At 42.9% G+C, this 16315-nt stretch overlaps 1 pseudogene; it reads right to left on the reverse strand.

Annotated features, from left to right (window-relative positions):
* LOC136309380 (centriole and centriolar satellite protein OFD1-like) overlaps positions 1–16315 on the reverse strand; it is a 63556-nt pseudogene that overhangs the window by 19307 nt on the left and 27934 nt on the right.

Consider the following 16315-nt stretch of genomic DNA (forward strand, 5'->3'; position numbering starts at 1 on the left):
TTAGAGAGAAACCTTGTGCTTGGACAGCAACCTGATAGTACAGCTCACAGAAAGGCTGGCAGGCTGCTTTGAGCTGGAGTCACAGTTTAACTGAGGTCGCGGACAGAAGTCTGGCTCTCTGTAAAAATAAGACCCTGACTACAACAAAGGAAGTCATCTTAGCCCTACAGTTGGGGCAGCTGCCGTTCATCCAACTTCACACTTAGGTAGAACCCCGTCCTACAGAGCAATGTTCCGATTAAGATTACCACCCTATTTTCCAGATGCAGCGAAGGTCCCAATAGCAGTTACAGACTGTAGCAATATGTTTTTAAATATATGTGAGAGCTTTCCTTTTCTTAGTATATTTCACGTTTGCATAGAAAAGCCTACAATTTTATCAAGTAAATGTCATTACAGCTGCAAAAATAAACTTTATTTATTTATTTATTATTATTATTTTTTGTATTTTTCCAAAGCTGGAAACGGGGAGAGATAGTCAGACAGACTCCCGCATGCGCCCAACCGGGATCCACCCAGCATGCCCACCAGGGGCGACGCTCTGCCCACCAGGGGGTGATGCTCTGCCCCTCCGGGGCGTCGCTCTATTGCAACCAGAGCCACTCTAGCGCCTGGGGCAGAGGCCAAGGAGCCATCCCCAGCACCCGGGCCATCTTTGCTCCAATGGAGCCTCGCTGCAGGAGGGGAAGAGAGAGACAGGAAGGAGAGGGGGAGGGGTGGAGAAGCAGATGGGCGCTTCTCCTGTGTGCCCTGGCCGGGAATCAAACCCGGGACCCCTTGCACGCCAGGCCGACGCTCTACCACTGAGCCAACCGGCCAGGGCCAAAAAAATAAACTTTATATACAGAATATATTTAAGTACCTAAGATTATATGAATAAACAGAATTGAAGTTAACAGTGGCACGTGAATGAGAGGCATTTCGCATCTCGTTTTGTTTTTCTCAGCAGCATTCCGATGTAATGAAAGGAATTGGACCTATTGCTGATGGGAAAGAGAGGAGGCCGAGGCAGAAACTAAGATACACTGGCCCCTGCTACGGACCAGGCACGTGAATCAGCTCACTGACGTCCCCTAACACCATGGAATGTGGGTAACGCCCAGTGTTGAAGGAACTCGCCTGAGGCACACAAGCAGTAAGGAGAGAGCCAGGAGTCAAGCAGGACCCCAAGTACCAAAGGATGTCCGCTCCATGCTTCCCTGGGAGACTAAGATGGAAATGAACAACTACTGAGTCAACTTAAGTTGGACCATCACCTTCTTAGTCATATAATAGTCGAAACACACTGAAAAGATAACTTAAGGTAAATTATGTATGACTGAACCTAAAATTCATATTGCTTAACATCAATTTAAGAAAAATAACAGGCTTCACAATTACCTCAAGTTCTTTCACACAATTTGCAGAATGTTTGAGTTCCTCCATTTTTGAATTAAGAGATGTGAGCTCCTCTTGCAAAAGTCTAGTTTTTTTCTGAAAGAGAGAGCCAACCAATTAAACATATTTTCCTACTGAATACAAAACTCACTTAAGAATCCATGGCCAATATTTAAGACCTAATGAGCATTGTTTCATAATCTAAACTAGGAGATGTCAGAGTTAAATATGACAGTTTAAAAACCAGTGGGGCAAAGAAGGAATAAGTCCCGTTACCCAACAAGTGCTGGGAAGTTACTTCTAAGAGTCACCTCTGTGCTGAACTTCCCTGTGCTACACACACCAGCCACACTCACAGCATGTGTTCAGACCCCTCATGCCGACAGATCAGAACTTCCTCAGAGACAAAGACTTGTCTTAGGATATTATAGTCACTGTTTTGTCATTTTCATTTCAGCTAATACAAGTCTATGTAGCTATATCCTCAAAAAATAATTTCTACCTGACCTGTGCTGGCACAGTGGACAAAGTGACGACCTGGAATACTGAGGTCACCAGTCTGAAACCCTGGGATTGCCCAGTCAAGGCACCTATGAGAAGCAACTGCAAATTGATGCTTCCTCCTCCTCCCCGCCTGTTCTCTAAAATCAATACATCAAATTCTAAAATATAATAATTTGATGACAACATGATGGTACCAATTCCAAAAGAAGTCTTAGTCATCCCAGGAAAGTCACAAAGGAGCAGCCACACACTGGGTAACCTTACAGGTCAACATCAAGTAACCAGCCCTAGTTTACTCCAAGAATTCCCTTGAAATTTCCACCTAAAGTTCAACTTCTTGTCACAATAAAGTTCCTAGAACTATACTGAAATGTAATCTATCTGGAGACTGAAAAATTATCCAGTCCTGGGTTAACATACACAACAGTTTAGGGGGTTATATGCCAAGTGAAAATATCTTGAAGCATAAAAATATATTAGCCCTGACCAGGTAGCTCACTTGGTTAGAGTGTTGTCCCAATACGTCACGATTACAGATTCAGTCCCCAGTCAGGCAACACACAAGAATCAAACACTGGATGCACAAGTAAGTGGGACAACAAACTGATATTTCTCTCTCCCACCCCAACCCTCCCTCCGCCCCTCTCCCTTCCACTCATTCTAAAATTAATCTAGGCCCTGCTGGTTGGCTCAGCAGTAGAGTGTCGGCCCAGTGTGTCAAGTCTTGGGTTCGTTTCCTGGTCAGGGCACACAGGAGAAGCGCCCATCTGCTTCTCCACCCCTCCCCCTCTCTTTCCTGTCTCTATCTCTCTCTTCCTCTCCTGCAGCCAAGGCTCCACTGGAGCAAAGTTGGCCCAGGCGCTGAGGACAGCTCCATGGCCTCTACCTCAGGTGCTAGAATGGCTCTGGGTGCAACGGAGCAACACCCCAGATGGGCAGAGCATCGCCCCCTGGTGAGCATGCCGGGTGGATCCCAGGTGGGCACATGCGGGAGTCTGTCTGGCTGCTTCCCCACTTCTAACTTCAGGAAAATACAAATAAATAAATAAATAAATCCATCTAAAATTATTTTAATATATATACACATAAGAAGTAAAAGAGCCTGATCAGGCGGTGGCACAGTGAATAAAGCGTCGGACTGGGATGCAGAGGATCCAGGTTCGAGACCCCGAGGTCGCCAGCTTGAGCGCGGGCTCATTTGGTTTGAGCAAAGCTCACTAGCTTGGACCCAAGGTCTCTGGCTCGGCAAGGGATTACTCGGTCTGCTGTAACCCAACTACTGGTCAAGGTACGTATGAGAAAGCAATCAATGAACAACTAAGGTGTCGCAATGAAAAACTGATGATTGATGCTTCTCATCTCTCTCCGTCCCTGACTCTGTCCCTATCTATATCTATCCCTCTCTCTGACTCTCTCTGTTAAAAAAAAAAAAGTAAAAGAAATAAGGAATTGTAACAGGAGAAAGGGAAGTTAAAATAAAGTTTTCCATAAGTAAAAAAAATGAACTCTCATGGTTAAAACCACACTGAGATATCACCTCACACCTGTCAGATGGGCTACCATCAATAAGTCAACAAACAGCAAGTGTTGGCGAGGCTGTGGGGAAAGGGAACCCTCACACACTGTTGGTGGGACTATAAATTAGTGCATCCACTACAGAAAACAGTATGGAGGTGCCTCAAAATATTAAAACTAGAGCTGCCATATGATCCAGCAAGTCTACTTCTCAGGGTATCTCTGAAAAACACTACTTCAAAAAGATATACGTGTGTACCGCTGTGTTCACTGCAGCATTACAGTAACAGCCAAGATATGGAAGCAGCCAGTTTCTCGTCACAACAAACTTCCTAGAACTATTAACAGATAAGTGGGTAAAGAAGATGTGGTGCATATATACACAAAAGAATATTATTTATAACAATATAAAGGAATGACATCTTGCCATTGGCGACAAATAGATGGACCTAAAGGGTGTTACGGTAAGTGAAATAAATCAGAGAAAGATAACTACTATATAATTAACTTATACAATGTAACTTATATGTGGAATCTAAATAAGAAAAACCAAATAAATTTTAAAAAAATCAAAAACAGACCCACAGATACAGATAAGCTGATGGTTGCCAAAGGGGAGGGAGGGGGGTAGATGGGGAAAAAAATACTGAATATACTACTTACTCTCAGTTTAATATATATTTCTTTTCTTATTTAAAAAAACCCCAAAACATGTAAAGTTGGATAAAATCCTGCCAGTAAGTCACTGACCTTTGTTAATATACAAAAGGTTAAAATACACGAAGGTTTGCCAAAGCACAGTGAAAGGCAATGATTATTTTTTATATCTTGTAAAATTAAAAGGTGTAATTTTATAGTAGCAATGAAGTATAAGCTTTTATATGTACTGCTCACAAAAATTCGGGGATATTTCAAAATGAATATGAAGCGATAAACTATCCCCTAATTTTTGTGAGCAGTGTATATATAACACACACAACAAACATATAACATAACCAATGTAGCAAGCTAATAACCTATATCAGAAATGAAAAGTACAGCCCCCTCCCCAAGAATCACCTTTATTCTTCCTTTCGTCTTCAACCAGTCTGTTCGTTCTGGCGATATAGTCATCCTTTAGCTCAAGTTGATACCTGAAAATCAGAATGGCTAAAAGTGAGATTTTTCTCCCTTTCCTGGAGAGATCATAGTCTATCAGTGTGTGAGCTTATCTATGGCTCTGAACATGGCCATGCGTAATGTCAAGGTCTCTCAGTATACGGCCAGAGATTCAAATTCTGAGTAAACAAAGTCCAGTAACAGCCTGATGCGATCCTGTAAAAAAGGTCCCCAACGTGCGGAGGACCCGGGTTCGATTCCCAGCCAGGGCACACAGGAGAAGCGCCCATTTGCTTCTCCACCCCTCCGCCGCGCTTTCCTCTCTGTCTCTCTCTTCCCCTCCCGCAGCCGAGGCTCCATTGGAGCAGAGATGGCCCGGGCGCTGGGGATGGCTCTGTGGCCTCTGCCTCAGGCGCTAGAGTGGCTCTGGTCGCAATATGGTGACCCCCAGGATGGGCAGAGCATCGCCCCCTGGTGGGCAGAGCGTCGCCCCTGGTGGGCGTGCCGGGTGGATGCCGGTCGGGCGCATGCGGGAGCCTGTCTGACTGTCTCTCCCTGTTTCCAGCTTCAGAAAAATGAAAAAAAAAAAAAAAAAAAAAAAAGGTCCCCAAAACTCATGTTATTGTGAGGTTACTGAGAACAATAATTGCACATTGGTCTGGACTGATGCAAAAAAGTAAGTTAAATTTACACAGTATACAACTGACTCTAAATACCAAAAGAAAGAAGTCAGTCGCTTCTAGCCCTGGCCAGTAAGCTCAGTTGGTTAGAGTGCTGTTCCAATACACCAAGGTTTCAGGTTCAATCTGCGGTCAGGGCACATACAGGAATAAACCACTGAATGCATAAAGAAGTGGAATAACACATTGATGCACACCTCTCTCTCCCTCCCTTCCTATCCCTCTAAAATTAATTTTTAAAAATACATAATTTTAGAAGCATTTGAGGTCTTGCACTCTGGTTTATGTATGTTATCAGTTTGGCTCAAATAAACTCTTATACGTTTTTTTTGTAAAAAGAAGTCAGTCACTTCCAACCCACCTCCTTGTCTCCCCTCCACTCCTACCAGAAGAACTCTGCCTTGGGTGCTGAGCACAGTATTGAGAGCCAACTGCCAACATTTTTATACCTGTGCTAGCAATACCAAAAGGCACATTTTCAAGCAGTTTTACTTATCTCGACCAACCGTGACTAGCAGACTTTTTGGTTCAGAGAAAGTAGAAAGGAAGAGAAGCACTCCTGTGGTAAGTACCTTCCGACACCAACACTTGCCAAAGTCTTAGAGGAGACCCAACGCAGACAAATAATACCAAACAGTTCACTATCTCCATGGCGGTGTCAAGTTAACAAACATGTATTCCGTTTGTCGTAAGAGTTTAACAACTACAGATACTTTAGTGTTTGCTACTATATTTGAGAAGCTGACCTCAAATATGTAGAGAGATCACCCGTCATTTCAAAATTGACACATGGAAAGGTACTCTATTTTTTATTAAAATTCTTTTAAAGAATAACCTTAAGAAACCTCTGCAAGTGCTATGCAATGGAATTATCAATAACAAATTATGGGCAAGGCAGCAGAAAGAGGTCAATGATTATGAAATACTAGAGCAGCTCACATGAGTCATTTCTTCACCAGGAATTCATTTACTCACGAATACTAACTGAACACTTATTATGTGCCAAGCATTACACTGAGCATTAGAGGAAAAGGTTACCAAATGGGCTTAATGTCTCTGCGCTAAGATATTAGTCACAATAACTCAGACTATAGGAAAGCCACAGTAACCACAGTTATCCTTATTTTCTTTTCTCTGTATCACTTTTTTTGCTTCATATACTTAATTTCAGTTTGTTTCTTTCGATCCTGTCTTTGCAGAATCTTGAAGGACTACAAGGCATATGCTCACTGACAAATACTAAACCACTAGATAGAATAACTTATAAAGTGTCATATACCCCCATCCTAGTGGCAGTACGAGTGGGGTAGAGGAAAAGAGACATAAAAGTGATCATAATTCAAACTTCACAGCTCATCAGCAGTGCAAGTCACAAGGTGCCCTAAAAACTACAGCAAATCGCAGGCCCTTGATACATGTTAGAGAAGATATGAGTGAGAGCAAGCAGAGAATGTTATTGTCTGTATATATCGTTTTCAAACTATCTGAACTCAAATACTCATGGGAAAGCCTTGATTTGACCATCAATGAAAACAGGTATTTTCTTAAACATTAACTTTTTCACCATAAAATGTTCGTCTTATCTACTTCATTATTGTTGCCATGTTTCCATCAACTTAATTCAAACATATTATTTCTTTAAAAATGCCAATTACTTTAGAATTTCACTCTTGAACCTCGGGTCATAGGCCTCCTCCATATTCTTTATATTCAGCTCCCGTCTCCTAAGTGCATCCGTCACGCTTTTATTTTTTTCTTCTTGTAGCTTCTGGGCCCTGAAATTAGCAAAAATATAAAGAGCAAATAAAAAACTACAATACCTGAAATAAAGACAATAGGGGAAAAAATAACATGTGATTTTAGCTCCACAGACTAAAACTGTTCTGTGACTGTCACCACTGGGAAGTAAACAGAAAGAGCCAGAAGTCTTCCATCTATTCTATGAACTGACCGAGTTACGATGGTTCTCACACAGCAGATGGAACTATATACAGTGGCACCAGGCTGGAGGGAGTGTGAAAGCGTCAAGACCAAAATGCTTTTTCACAGGAGACAGTTCACACTTAAAAATGGTCACAGGTGAGAAGTGGCCATAATCAAGGCAGAGGGGAAAGAATGATGTTAGGTCACAAAGCTACAAACCAAACTTAAGTTACTTTAGTGCTCGTTTCTTCTATAAGACTGTTTCTGTGAGAGTTAATTGATTAGCCCATAGGTATTAAAGGTAGAAGATTGGTTTTGGCATTTAATAATCTAGAGATTGAATATGGAAAAGAGTGCCGAAAGAGACAGCAAATGACACATGATCAATCACAACTTCCAAATACTGAAGAATGGAATGGTCTTCATAGTGAGACCTTAAATGAAGCACAAATCAATTCCAGAGTCAGGTAATCAGGTTCACGGGTACTTAGATCAAGCCCTGAGAAGTGCCAGGGAACTCTGACTATGCCAAGCAAAGGATAAAAGCGCAGTGTGTTAGCTCCCTCTGCTGACTAATCCGTAAAGCAAAGGAGCAGTGAAACAGTGGTTTTCAACTGCCGGTCCGCCAGAAATTTCCTGCCGGTCCACAAGAGTTAACCACCCTGATGCTGAATGAAGACTACAGAGGCTATAATCACTGGGTCTATAAGCTTCTTACAATATTAGGGTGGTTAACTGTTTTGCAGACTGGTGGTTGAAAAACACTGCAGTATACTACATGTATTACCCTATATGCTTAGCAGGGAGGAACAGTTAGGGGAAGTGGAGGTAAAGTGATAATATAATCATAAGCTATCTCCACCCAAACTTCGTTAGTTAACCATTTCAGTACTGCCAAAAAGAAAGTAAGGTTGGCAGAGAGGGAAAATCAAATGATTCAAGCCTATACAAATGAGAGAATGACATTAGTGAAGATGAAGACAAATCCTTTAATGTGAGTGTCAGTAGCAGAATCTAATAGGAAAGAAAGCTTATTCCATAAATTCAAGAGTGATGAGCTTGCTATTTATCTCAGGTACGATTTGAAGAATGAAACATCTGTGACCACACAGAAAAAGTACACACATCTATCACAGGACAGTTTCACCCAGCACAAGTCAAGTGAGAGCCGTCGAATTTCCTCTGATAGGAGACAGGTAAACGTCTCTGAAATTCAGTACCATGGGCACATGCAACCATTAGATCTGAATGACTGAACATAAATGTGCAATAGGATTCTTTAAAGAATTATTAGACTCTTCAAATTATTTGTCGGGTTCCATTGTAGTCTGATGATGGTACCACATTCTGCTTTTCATCCTAACATCTAATATTTCAAAAGCGAGATCCTAGTCTTTGTTTCTCTTAAGTTGTGCCTTTTAAAGCCAGGTGATAGCACCTTTATAACCAAGAACTCTACTTGGCAATTAGCATTAGAACACTTAGACATGTTTAGCTCTTTTTAATCTCATAGATTCTGAATATCCAAAATGAGAACATATTACTTACAATTCAAAAGCTTCAGTTCTTTGCTTCAGCTCCGCTTCTCTGCCTCTTAGCAAATCTATATCTTTTAACAGAAGCTGCCTTTGAGCGTAAATTTCCTTTGTTTCCATCTGTACAGGAAAGCATTCATTTTAGGCAAGCAAGCTAAAAAAACAGATGTGAACTAATAGAGTGCTTCCTAAATTCCAAAAAAACCAATCGATGTACGGACATTTAGAGTAACCATTTTACTTTCAAGAGGTTCCACTTCAAGGTATGCTTTCTGCCTGTATGGGCTGCACAAAAATTGCCTCTTTCCCCAATGACTGTTAAGCTACGTTACCCTGTAGTCCTAACATCCCTTGTGTAATTATACTACTTACCATCTCTCAAACACTTATTTAAAATTCTGATAAGTTCTACAGTGAAAACACAAAACAACAACAAAATGCACATTCAGCAATAAAACTTAACAAAACCAAATCCCCAAGGTTCAGTTGTCTGAAAGTTTCAATCCAAGGGTCATTACGACTCAGCATTAGCAAGCTCCTATGAAGCCCTGAATAAACAGGCCATGCTTCCATTTGTGTGTGCACTGTGAGATTTACCGATTATGTCAAAAAACACACTGGGAGCTGGATACAAAGATGGAGAGATGCTGTCCCATCTTTTAAAAACTTCACTTTACTAGAGGAGAGAAACAATCCTGCCACAACGTGATGATTTCAAAACCAGAATTCACGGTCCAGGGCAAGAATGACACCTTAAATGAGGCCATCAGTGGGAGGCAGGGAAGGCATTAGTAGGAGGTGACACTCAAGCTGGAGTTCGAAGGACAGGGCAGTTTTATTCGGGAGAGAAGGGGAAGGACATTCCAGGTGATGGAGAGAAGGCATGGTACTTTATGAGGACAACAGCCTTCTCCAGAACCTTCTGAGAATCCATTAACTAAATGGGGACTCGGGGCTGTTTACTAAGTGGTTGATCTGATCCAGTCAGTCACTCATCGTGAAGATGAAAGTGATGGTCTGAATACAATCCAATCATCTCAAAGACCTGCGCTTCCATCTTCCTCCTCTTCTTCTTCATCATCATCATCATCGCTAAAATGATTATCATCATAGCTAAAATGATCATCATCATCATCATCATAACTAAAATGATCACCATCACAGTTAAAATGATGATGATCATCATCATAGCTAAGATCATCATCATCATCATCATCATAGCTAAAATCAGGGGTCCCCAAACTTTTTACACAGGGGGCCAGTTCACTGTCCCTCAGACTGCTGGAGGGCCGGACTATAAAAAAAACTATGAACAAATCCCTATGCACACTGCACATATCTTATTTTAAAGTAAAAAAACAAAACAGAAACAAATACAATATTTAAAATAAAGAACAGGTAAATTTAAATCGACAAACTGACCAGTATTTCAATGGGAACTATGGGCCTGCTTTTGGCTAATAAGATGGTCAATGTCCAGTTCCATATTTGTCACTGCTAGCCGTAACAAGTGTTATGACGCGCTTCTGGAGCCCTGACGCGTGCATCCCACATCACCGGAAGTAGTACTGTACGTGAGCAACGCCACATACAGTACTCCAGGAGCACAGTGCTCCTCTCACTGACCACCAATGAAAGAGATGCCCCTTCCGGAAGTGCAGCGGGGGCCGGATAAATGGCCTCAGGGAGCCACATGCAGCCTGCAGGCCGTAGTTTGGGGACCCCTGGCTAAAATGATGATGATCATCATCATAGCTAAGATCATCATCATCATCATCATAGCTAAAATGATCATCATCATCATCACAGCTAAGATCATCGTCATCATCATAGCTAAAATGATGACATCATCATCATAGCTAAAATCATCATCATAGCTAAAATGATCATCATCATCATAGCTAAGATCATCATCATCATAGCTAAAATGATGACATCATCATCATAGCTAAGATCATCATCATAGCTAAGATCATTATCATCATCATCATAGCTAAGATGAGCCCAATTCCCAGAAATGCTCTATAAAATCACAGAGGGGGTGCAATTACCATTAATAACCGGGTCTCACTGAGAAGCCCCAAGCAAGGGTTGATGCCAGGAGGAAGGCTCTGACTTCCGCCGTCTCCTGGTACCATTGTTCTGGCTATACACAGGAAACTGTGCCCCGAACCCAGTCTGGTCTGACACACCCTTGGGACAGGAACCTGTTTTTCCAAAAGGAGTGGATCCAATCCCTCCTGCCGACACGCACTTCCCGCCACTCCTCACCCTCTCCAGCTCCTGTCCAGTCACTTTCCCAGGTGACAAGCTCCAGTGGACACCTGGATGGTACTTGCAGTGCTGGACTCCTCTGCTCCAGGGACCTTCACCTTTGCTCTAATGGACACACACTGTTTTTGGTGTCCAAATTCATCTGACACCTCAGCCTGCAACTCTGTCCTCTCGGTCTCCCCTTATTCTTCCACCCGCCAGTCTCCCCAGACCTACTCCGTGTCTGCGAGACTGCCCCGGAGCGCACCCTCCTCCCTAGATGAGTAGCCACCCACCCTGTCCTCCGGGTCCTCTCACCATCGTGCCGAACCTGAGTCTTCAACTAAACAGGCTGCCTTTCTCAACTCAGCTAGCTCTGTAAGGCTACATTCTCCAAATACCCCTACCTTCGGACCTCGCTGATCTTCCAAGCCCTCTCGAGAGCTACAACAGAACAGTCACCCACAGAACTTGGTTTGGTCTACTTCACCTCCAAGCTGCTCGTCACAGCAGGGCCCCCAAAACAGTTCAGCTGCCCTGTCTTCTTCTGAGCTGCTCTTCCCTGCCCCCGGGCAGCAACTTCCTAGCCCTGGTCCTCTCCTCAAGAGTGCTGCCTAACCTCACATCCGCCACACTCAGAGCGACTTTCACTCCTGACGCAGCCATTCCTACCCATTTTCCCTTCAGGCAAACCTGAGGAAGGAAATCTGCTAGGTTTTTCGAGGCTGAGTCTTGCTCGTGTGCTCTTGCCCACAGTTCCTTACTCCTCTAGGACCTGGCACCATCAACTGTTCCAGCAACAAAGTGGCCCTGCCTCACTTCGGCACTGTGAGCCAATCTCCTAACAGCAGCAGGAAAGAGCCACCCAGTCAGTGACTTTAAAATATTACCTCCCGGTGCCTTTGAATTCTCTCAAGGGACATCTTTTCCCGAGAAAGGAGGGCTTCAGATTTTGCTTGACAAGTTCTTTCCACGTCATCCCGGAACTGTGCTAATTCCTTCTCAGACTTTCTCTTCTCTTCCATTTTAATTGTTTCTATTTCACTATCTTTAAAATGCTTCAACTGCCAAGTGATCACAAATAATTGTAAATGCCAATAACGATCCTAAAAAAATAGTAACAAGTTCTCCATTGTTTAGGTTTAACATTTGTGCTCTAAATGGTTAAATTCATCTTTAGTTTTGTCTCATTTACTGTACCTGCAGGATTCACTCAAAAAGTAAAAAGAAATGTCATCAAGTGGAAAGGAAAACAACACGCACATAAAGGCAGTATCACATTCATTAATAGATTCTAGATATTTTCCTATATACCTAAGATTAAGAATGAAAAGACATGCAAAATGTCATTTTTGTTAACAGTATCATTTAAATGTATTTTTAATTCATTTTAGAGAGTAGAGAGAGAGAGAGAGAAGGGAGAGGAGCAGGAGGCATCAACTCCCATATGTGCCTTGACCAGGCAAGCCCAGGGTTTCAAAGCAGCAACCTCAGTGTTCCAGGTCGACGCTTTATCCTCTGGCGGACCAGAGGCCAGGCCTAAACTTACCTTTTCATGCATTTCTGCCTGAAGCTGCTGTTTTATTTTTCTCTTGTATTCATTTAGCTTCATTTCTAAAGATGCTAACTTCGGATGAGGAGGATAAGTACCTGCAAACTGATCATCAATAACCTGCAGCTTCTTGGCTATTAAAAAGGAAACAAAATAAAGAGGGAATGAGATAGAGGAATGTTGTCAGTGAACAAGAGGCCAGAGGCCTGTTCAAAAGCAAAGAGCATATTTACAATAGAAGAGTGTGCACAGATGTCTGCAGTTTACTGTAAACTAATTTTTAAAAATTAAGATAAATGGACAGATAAGTGATAGAGGATATCTAGGTGTATAAGTGTTCACTGTAAAACTTTCAATTGTTTTGAATGTTTGAGAATTTTCATCATAAAATGTCAGGGAAAGAGAAATCAAAGTTTAAATCAGAAAACACCGGCATCTTTCCAGTCTTGAACCGCCAAAGCAGAGAGTTCTTTTATTGGTCTTTAGTGAAAGTTGAGTCATGTGTTCAAAACACTGACCTTCAAATAAATTAAAGACCTTGAGTTTCAAGTCTTCCATTTGTTTTTTGGGGTTTTTTTTTTCATTTTTTTTTCCTTTTTTGTAACAAGTCTTCCATTTGACAAAGGACACGGATGCCCAGAGTGTAAGCGACTCCCAGAGGGCTAAGCAACTACATAAAGGCATAATTGGGACTAAAGGCAGGGCTGCTGACTGTCTCATTCCAGTGCCCTCTGCAGCGACCCGCGGCCCTCGAGCCGAACGTGTGCAGGAACCAACCACATACCTGAGTGCACACCCAGACCAGGGGTAGCAGCCCAGTCATGTAAACATCAATGCCACTGAAGAGTATGTACAGGAGAAAACGGCTGACAGAAGTCGAGTAAGGTAACTGAACTTTTACTGTCTTACAAGTTAAAGGCACTGTGCTCCTTAAGAGTAAGGAAAGGCCAGAAATGGATTCATCACAGCCCGTGAGCCGGCTGTTTCCCTTCTCTCCGGAGCACACAAACAACCACAGGGCAGAGTGGCACTGCAGAAAGGCCGCAGGGCGGCACAGGCTCTGGGTCACCCCACAGAACCTGGATGCAGAACCAGGGCCTCCCGGACTGGGGGTTCCCAAGGGGCTTCCTTCCTTGGGCTACCTCTACCTTCTCTACTATAAAATGAAGCCACGGGCCACTGATGTCTCTAGAATATTCTCTAGCATGCAAATAGTATAGGATCTGCCCACGCTAGTAGCTATGAAATAAAGTAAAATCAGATACAGGAAGAGCCTCCCGGTGAAAGGTTCAACCCAACCAACAAGAATGTGGGCCTTTGCATCCCCACGGATTTTAGACAGTGTCGCCCTGGTGGTCGTGGAGGGAGGGGCAGCACTGGAGAGCAGGGCTGGTTCCTTCCAGCAGTGACAGCAGAGGAAACGGGCATGCTGTCTGCAGCTGACATCCCTCCCGGACTAGGGACATACGTGTAACACGGTAAAGCAGGTCATCTCCTCCACTCAGAAAGGAAGCAGCAAGACTTAAATTTATGAAAGACGCCTACAATTACCAAGAGAGTCTTTGCTAGGGGCCCTGGCTGGTTGGCTCAGTGGTAGAGCGTCGGCCTGGCGTGCGGGGGGGACCCGGGTTCGATTCCCGGCCAGGGCACATAGAAGCGCCCATTTGCTTCTCCACCCCCGCCCCCCCCCCCTCCTCTCTGTCTCTCTCCTCCCCTCCCGCAGCCGAGGCTCCATTGGAGCAAAGATGGCCCAGGCACTGGGGATGGCTCCTTGGCCTCTGCCCCAGGCGCTAGAGTGGTTCTGGTCGCGACAGAGCAACGCCCCGGAGGGGCAGAGCATCGCCCCCTGGTGGGCAAAGCGTGGCCCCTGGTGGGCGTGCCAGGTGGATCCCGGTCGGGCGCATGCGGGAGTCTGTCTGACTGTCTCTCCCCGTTTCCAGCTTCAGAAAAATATAAAAATAAAATAAAATAAAATTAAATTAAAAAAAAGAGAGTCTTTGCTAGGAAACATCAGACTTGTCTGGGTGTCCACATCACAAGTTTCTTTATCACGATGATATTCTGCTACTTCTCTTAGAAACTTCAGAAGAAAACCTAAAAAACACAATGTATACAGTTTTGTCTCACAACTTTCTTTCATTCAAACATTACTCAGACACTGTTTATAAAGTTTGGTTTTATAACATTATCCTTTCTTATACTACGTATCTTTTAAGAATAATTTCTGAGGGAAATCCTTTCTAAGCATGACACAAAAATCTAGAAGTGGTAAATAGAAATATTTAACAACATAAAATTAAGAACTTGTATATGGTATAAAATAAAGTCAAAAGACAAATGATACACGGGAAAAGAAATCTGCTACAAAATGGACACAGTATTAATTTTCATATCAAAGAACTCTTACAAATCAGTAAGAAAATAAAAAAGTGCATAAAAAGAGTTTATAGGAAAAATTTAATGTTCAATAACAAACAATAATAAATAGACGCAAATACATACTACGACAGAGAAATCCGATTTTCCTAATACGATTGCAAAGATGAAAACTCTGATCATACTTTAAGTGTCGACAAGGGAGTGGGAAAATCAGCAGGCTCCGTCAGCAGGAGAAAAATTGATCAGTTACGTGCATTCAAAATACCCCGGTGGAGCACAGACATGGAAGATAAGACTGAAGTCCCTGTCCCGGAACAGACAGCAGTTCAGGGCAAATATCTCCCGACATGCTTTCTGACCGTCTCAGTCTCTTCATTGGAAGCCACCAATTTTTAAAATCTCTGCATTTTCACAGTGGCTATTTTACTGCTAGCAAAGAGTTCTATCCAAACTTTGCCATTAGGATGTCTGACATGTCTGCTCCTCCTAGTTTTTCTGAGTTTCAGAAGTTTTACTAGGATGCTGGGTGAAGCCAGGAGAAGCTGTTAGCCAGCTAGCTGTCTTTCTGAACCAGAAATATTTAAAAAGAGAGTATGTAAAAGCAAAAAGCTATTTTTAAAGATAACTATAAATACCAATAATAAGTGGACTATTTCTTATTATCCCTTTAAAGCCTTAATTTCTTTCTGAAACAATAGTTAAGCTACAGACACCTGCTATATACCTTAGACTTCTGCTGTTCAATATGATAACTGCTATTCACATGTAGGCGTTTGAATTTAAATAATAATTTCAGTTCTTCAGTCACACCAGCCATCTTTGAAATGCTCAACAGCCACATGTGGCTAGTGGCTACCATATCAGACAGCAGAGACACAGTCATTCCCAGCATCACAGACAAGTACACCATATGGCACTGGCTTAGAATAAGTCTCTATCTAGCATCACTTACCGTACTGAAGTCCCACAGGCATGCCCTGCTTGGCAGGCAGTCTAGATGTCCCGTGATCCTCTTTCCTTATCTCTGCTAACATTACTCCCAAGAGACCAGGCAACTAAGTCACACACTAATAGTTGGCAGGGAGTAGATACTCCAAGGTTTGTTGAATGGTAAGTTCTGAATAAATGTCCTGGCGGGGGCAGTAGCAATGACAACGGACAAGATCCAGGCATGCACAACATTCAAGTAGTACTACATAATGTTGCAGACTGTTGTAAAAGACCTCAAGAATAATTATGCCTCACAGGCAATTTCCCAGCTTATGCGCACACTACAAAGTCCATTGTCAGCCTAGCCCATGCTTTCCCTGTCACAGCAGTAGTGGAGGAACAAAACTCAGTTTCGCCCTTTCTATAGAGGGAAAAACCCAGCTCTTCCCTGCTAGGTCTCTCTTCCCTGCGAGTCTCCTTTCCTTTTACAGAGAACACGACATATAGCACAGCACTCTGTCACGTCCGGTCACCAAATGTGTGGGGCTTTTCCACACACCAAACGACTC

The sequence above is a fragment of the Saccopteryx bilineata genome, chromosome 6 (genome assembly GCF_036850765.1).
Source record: "Saccopteryx bilineata isolate mSacBil1 chromosome 6, mSacBil1_pri_phased_curated, whole genome shotgun sequence".
NCBI classification, from domain to species: domain Eukaryota; kingdom Metazoa; phylum Chordata; class Mammalia; order Chiroptera; family Emballonuridae; genus Saccopteryx; species Saccopteryx bilineata.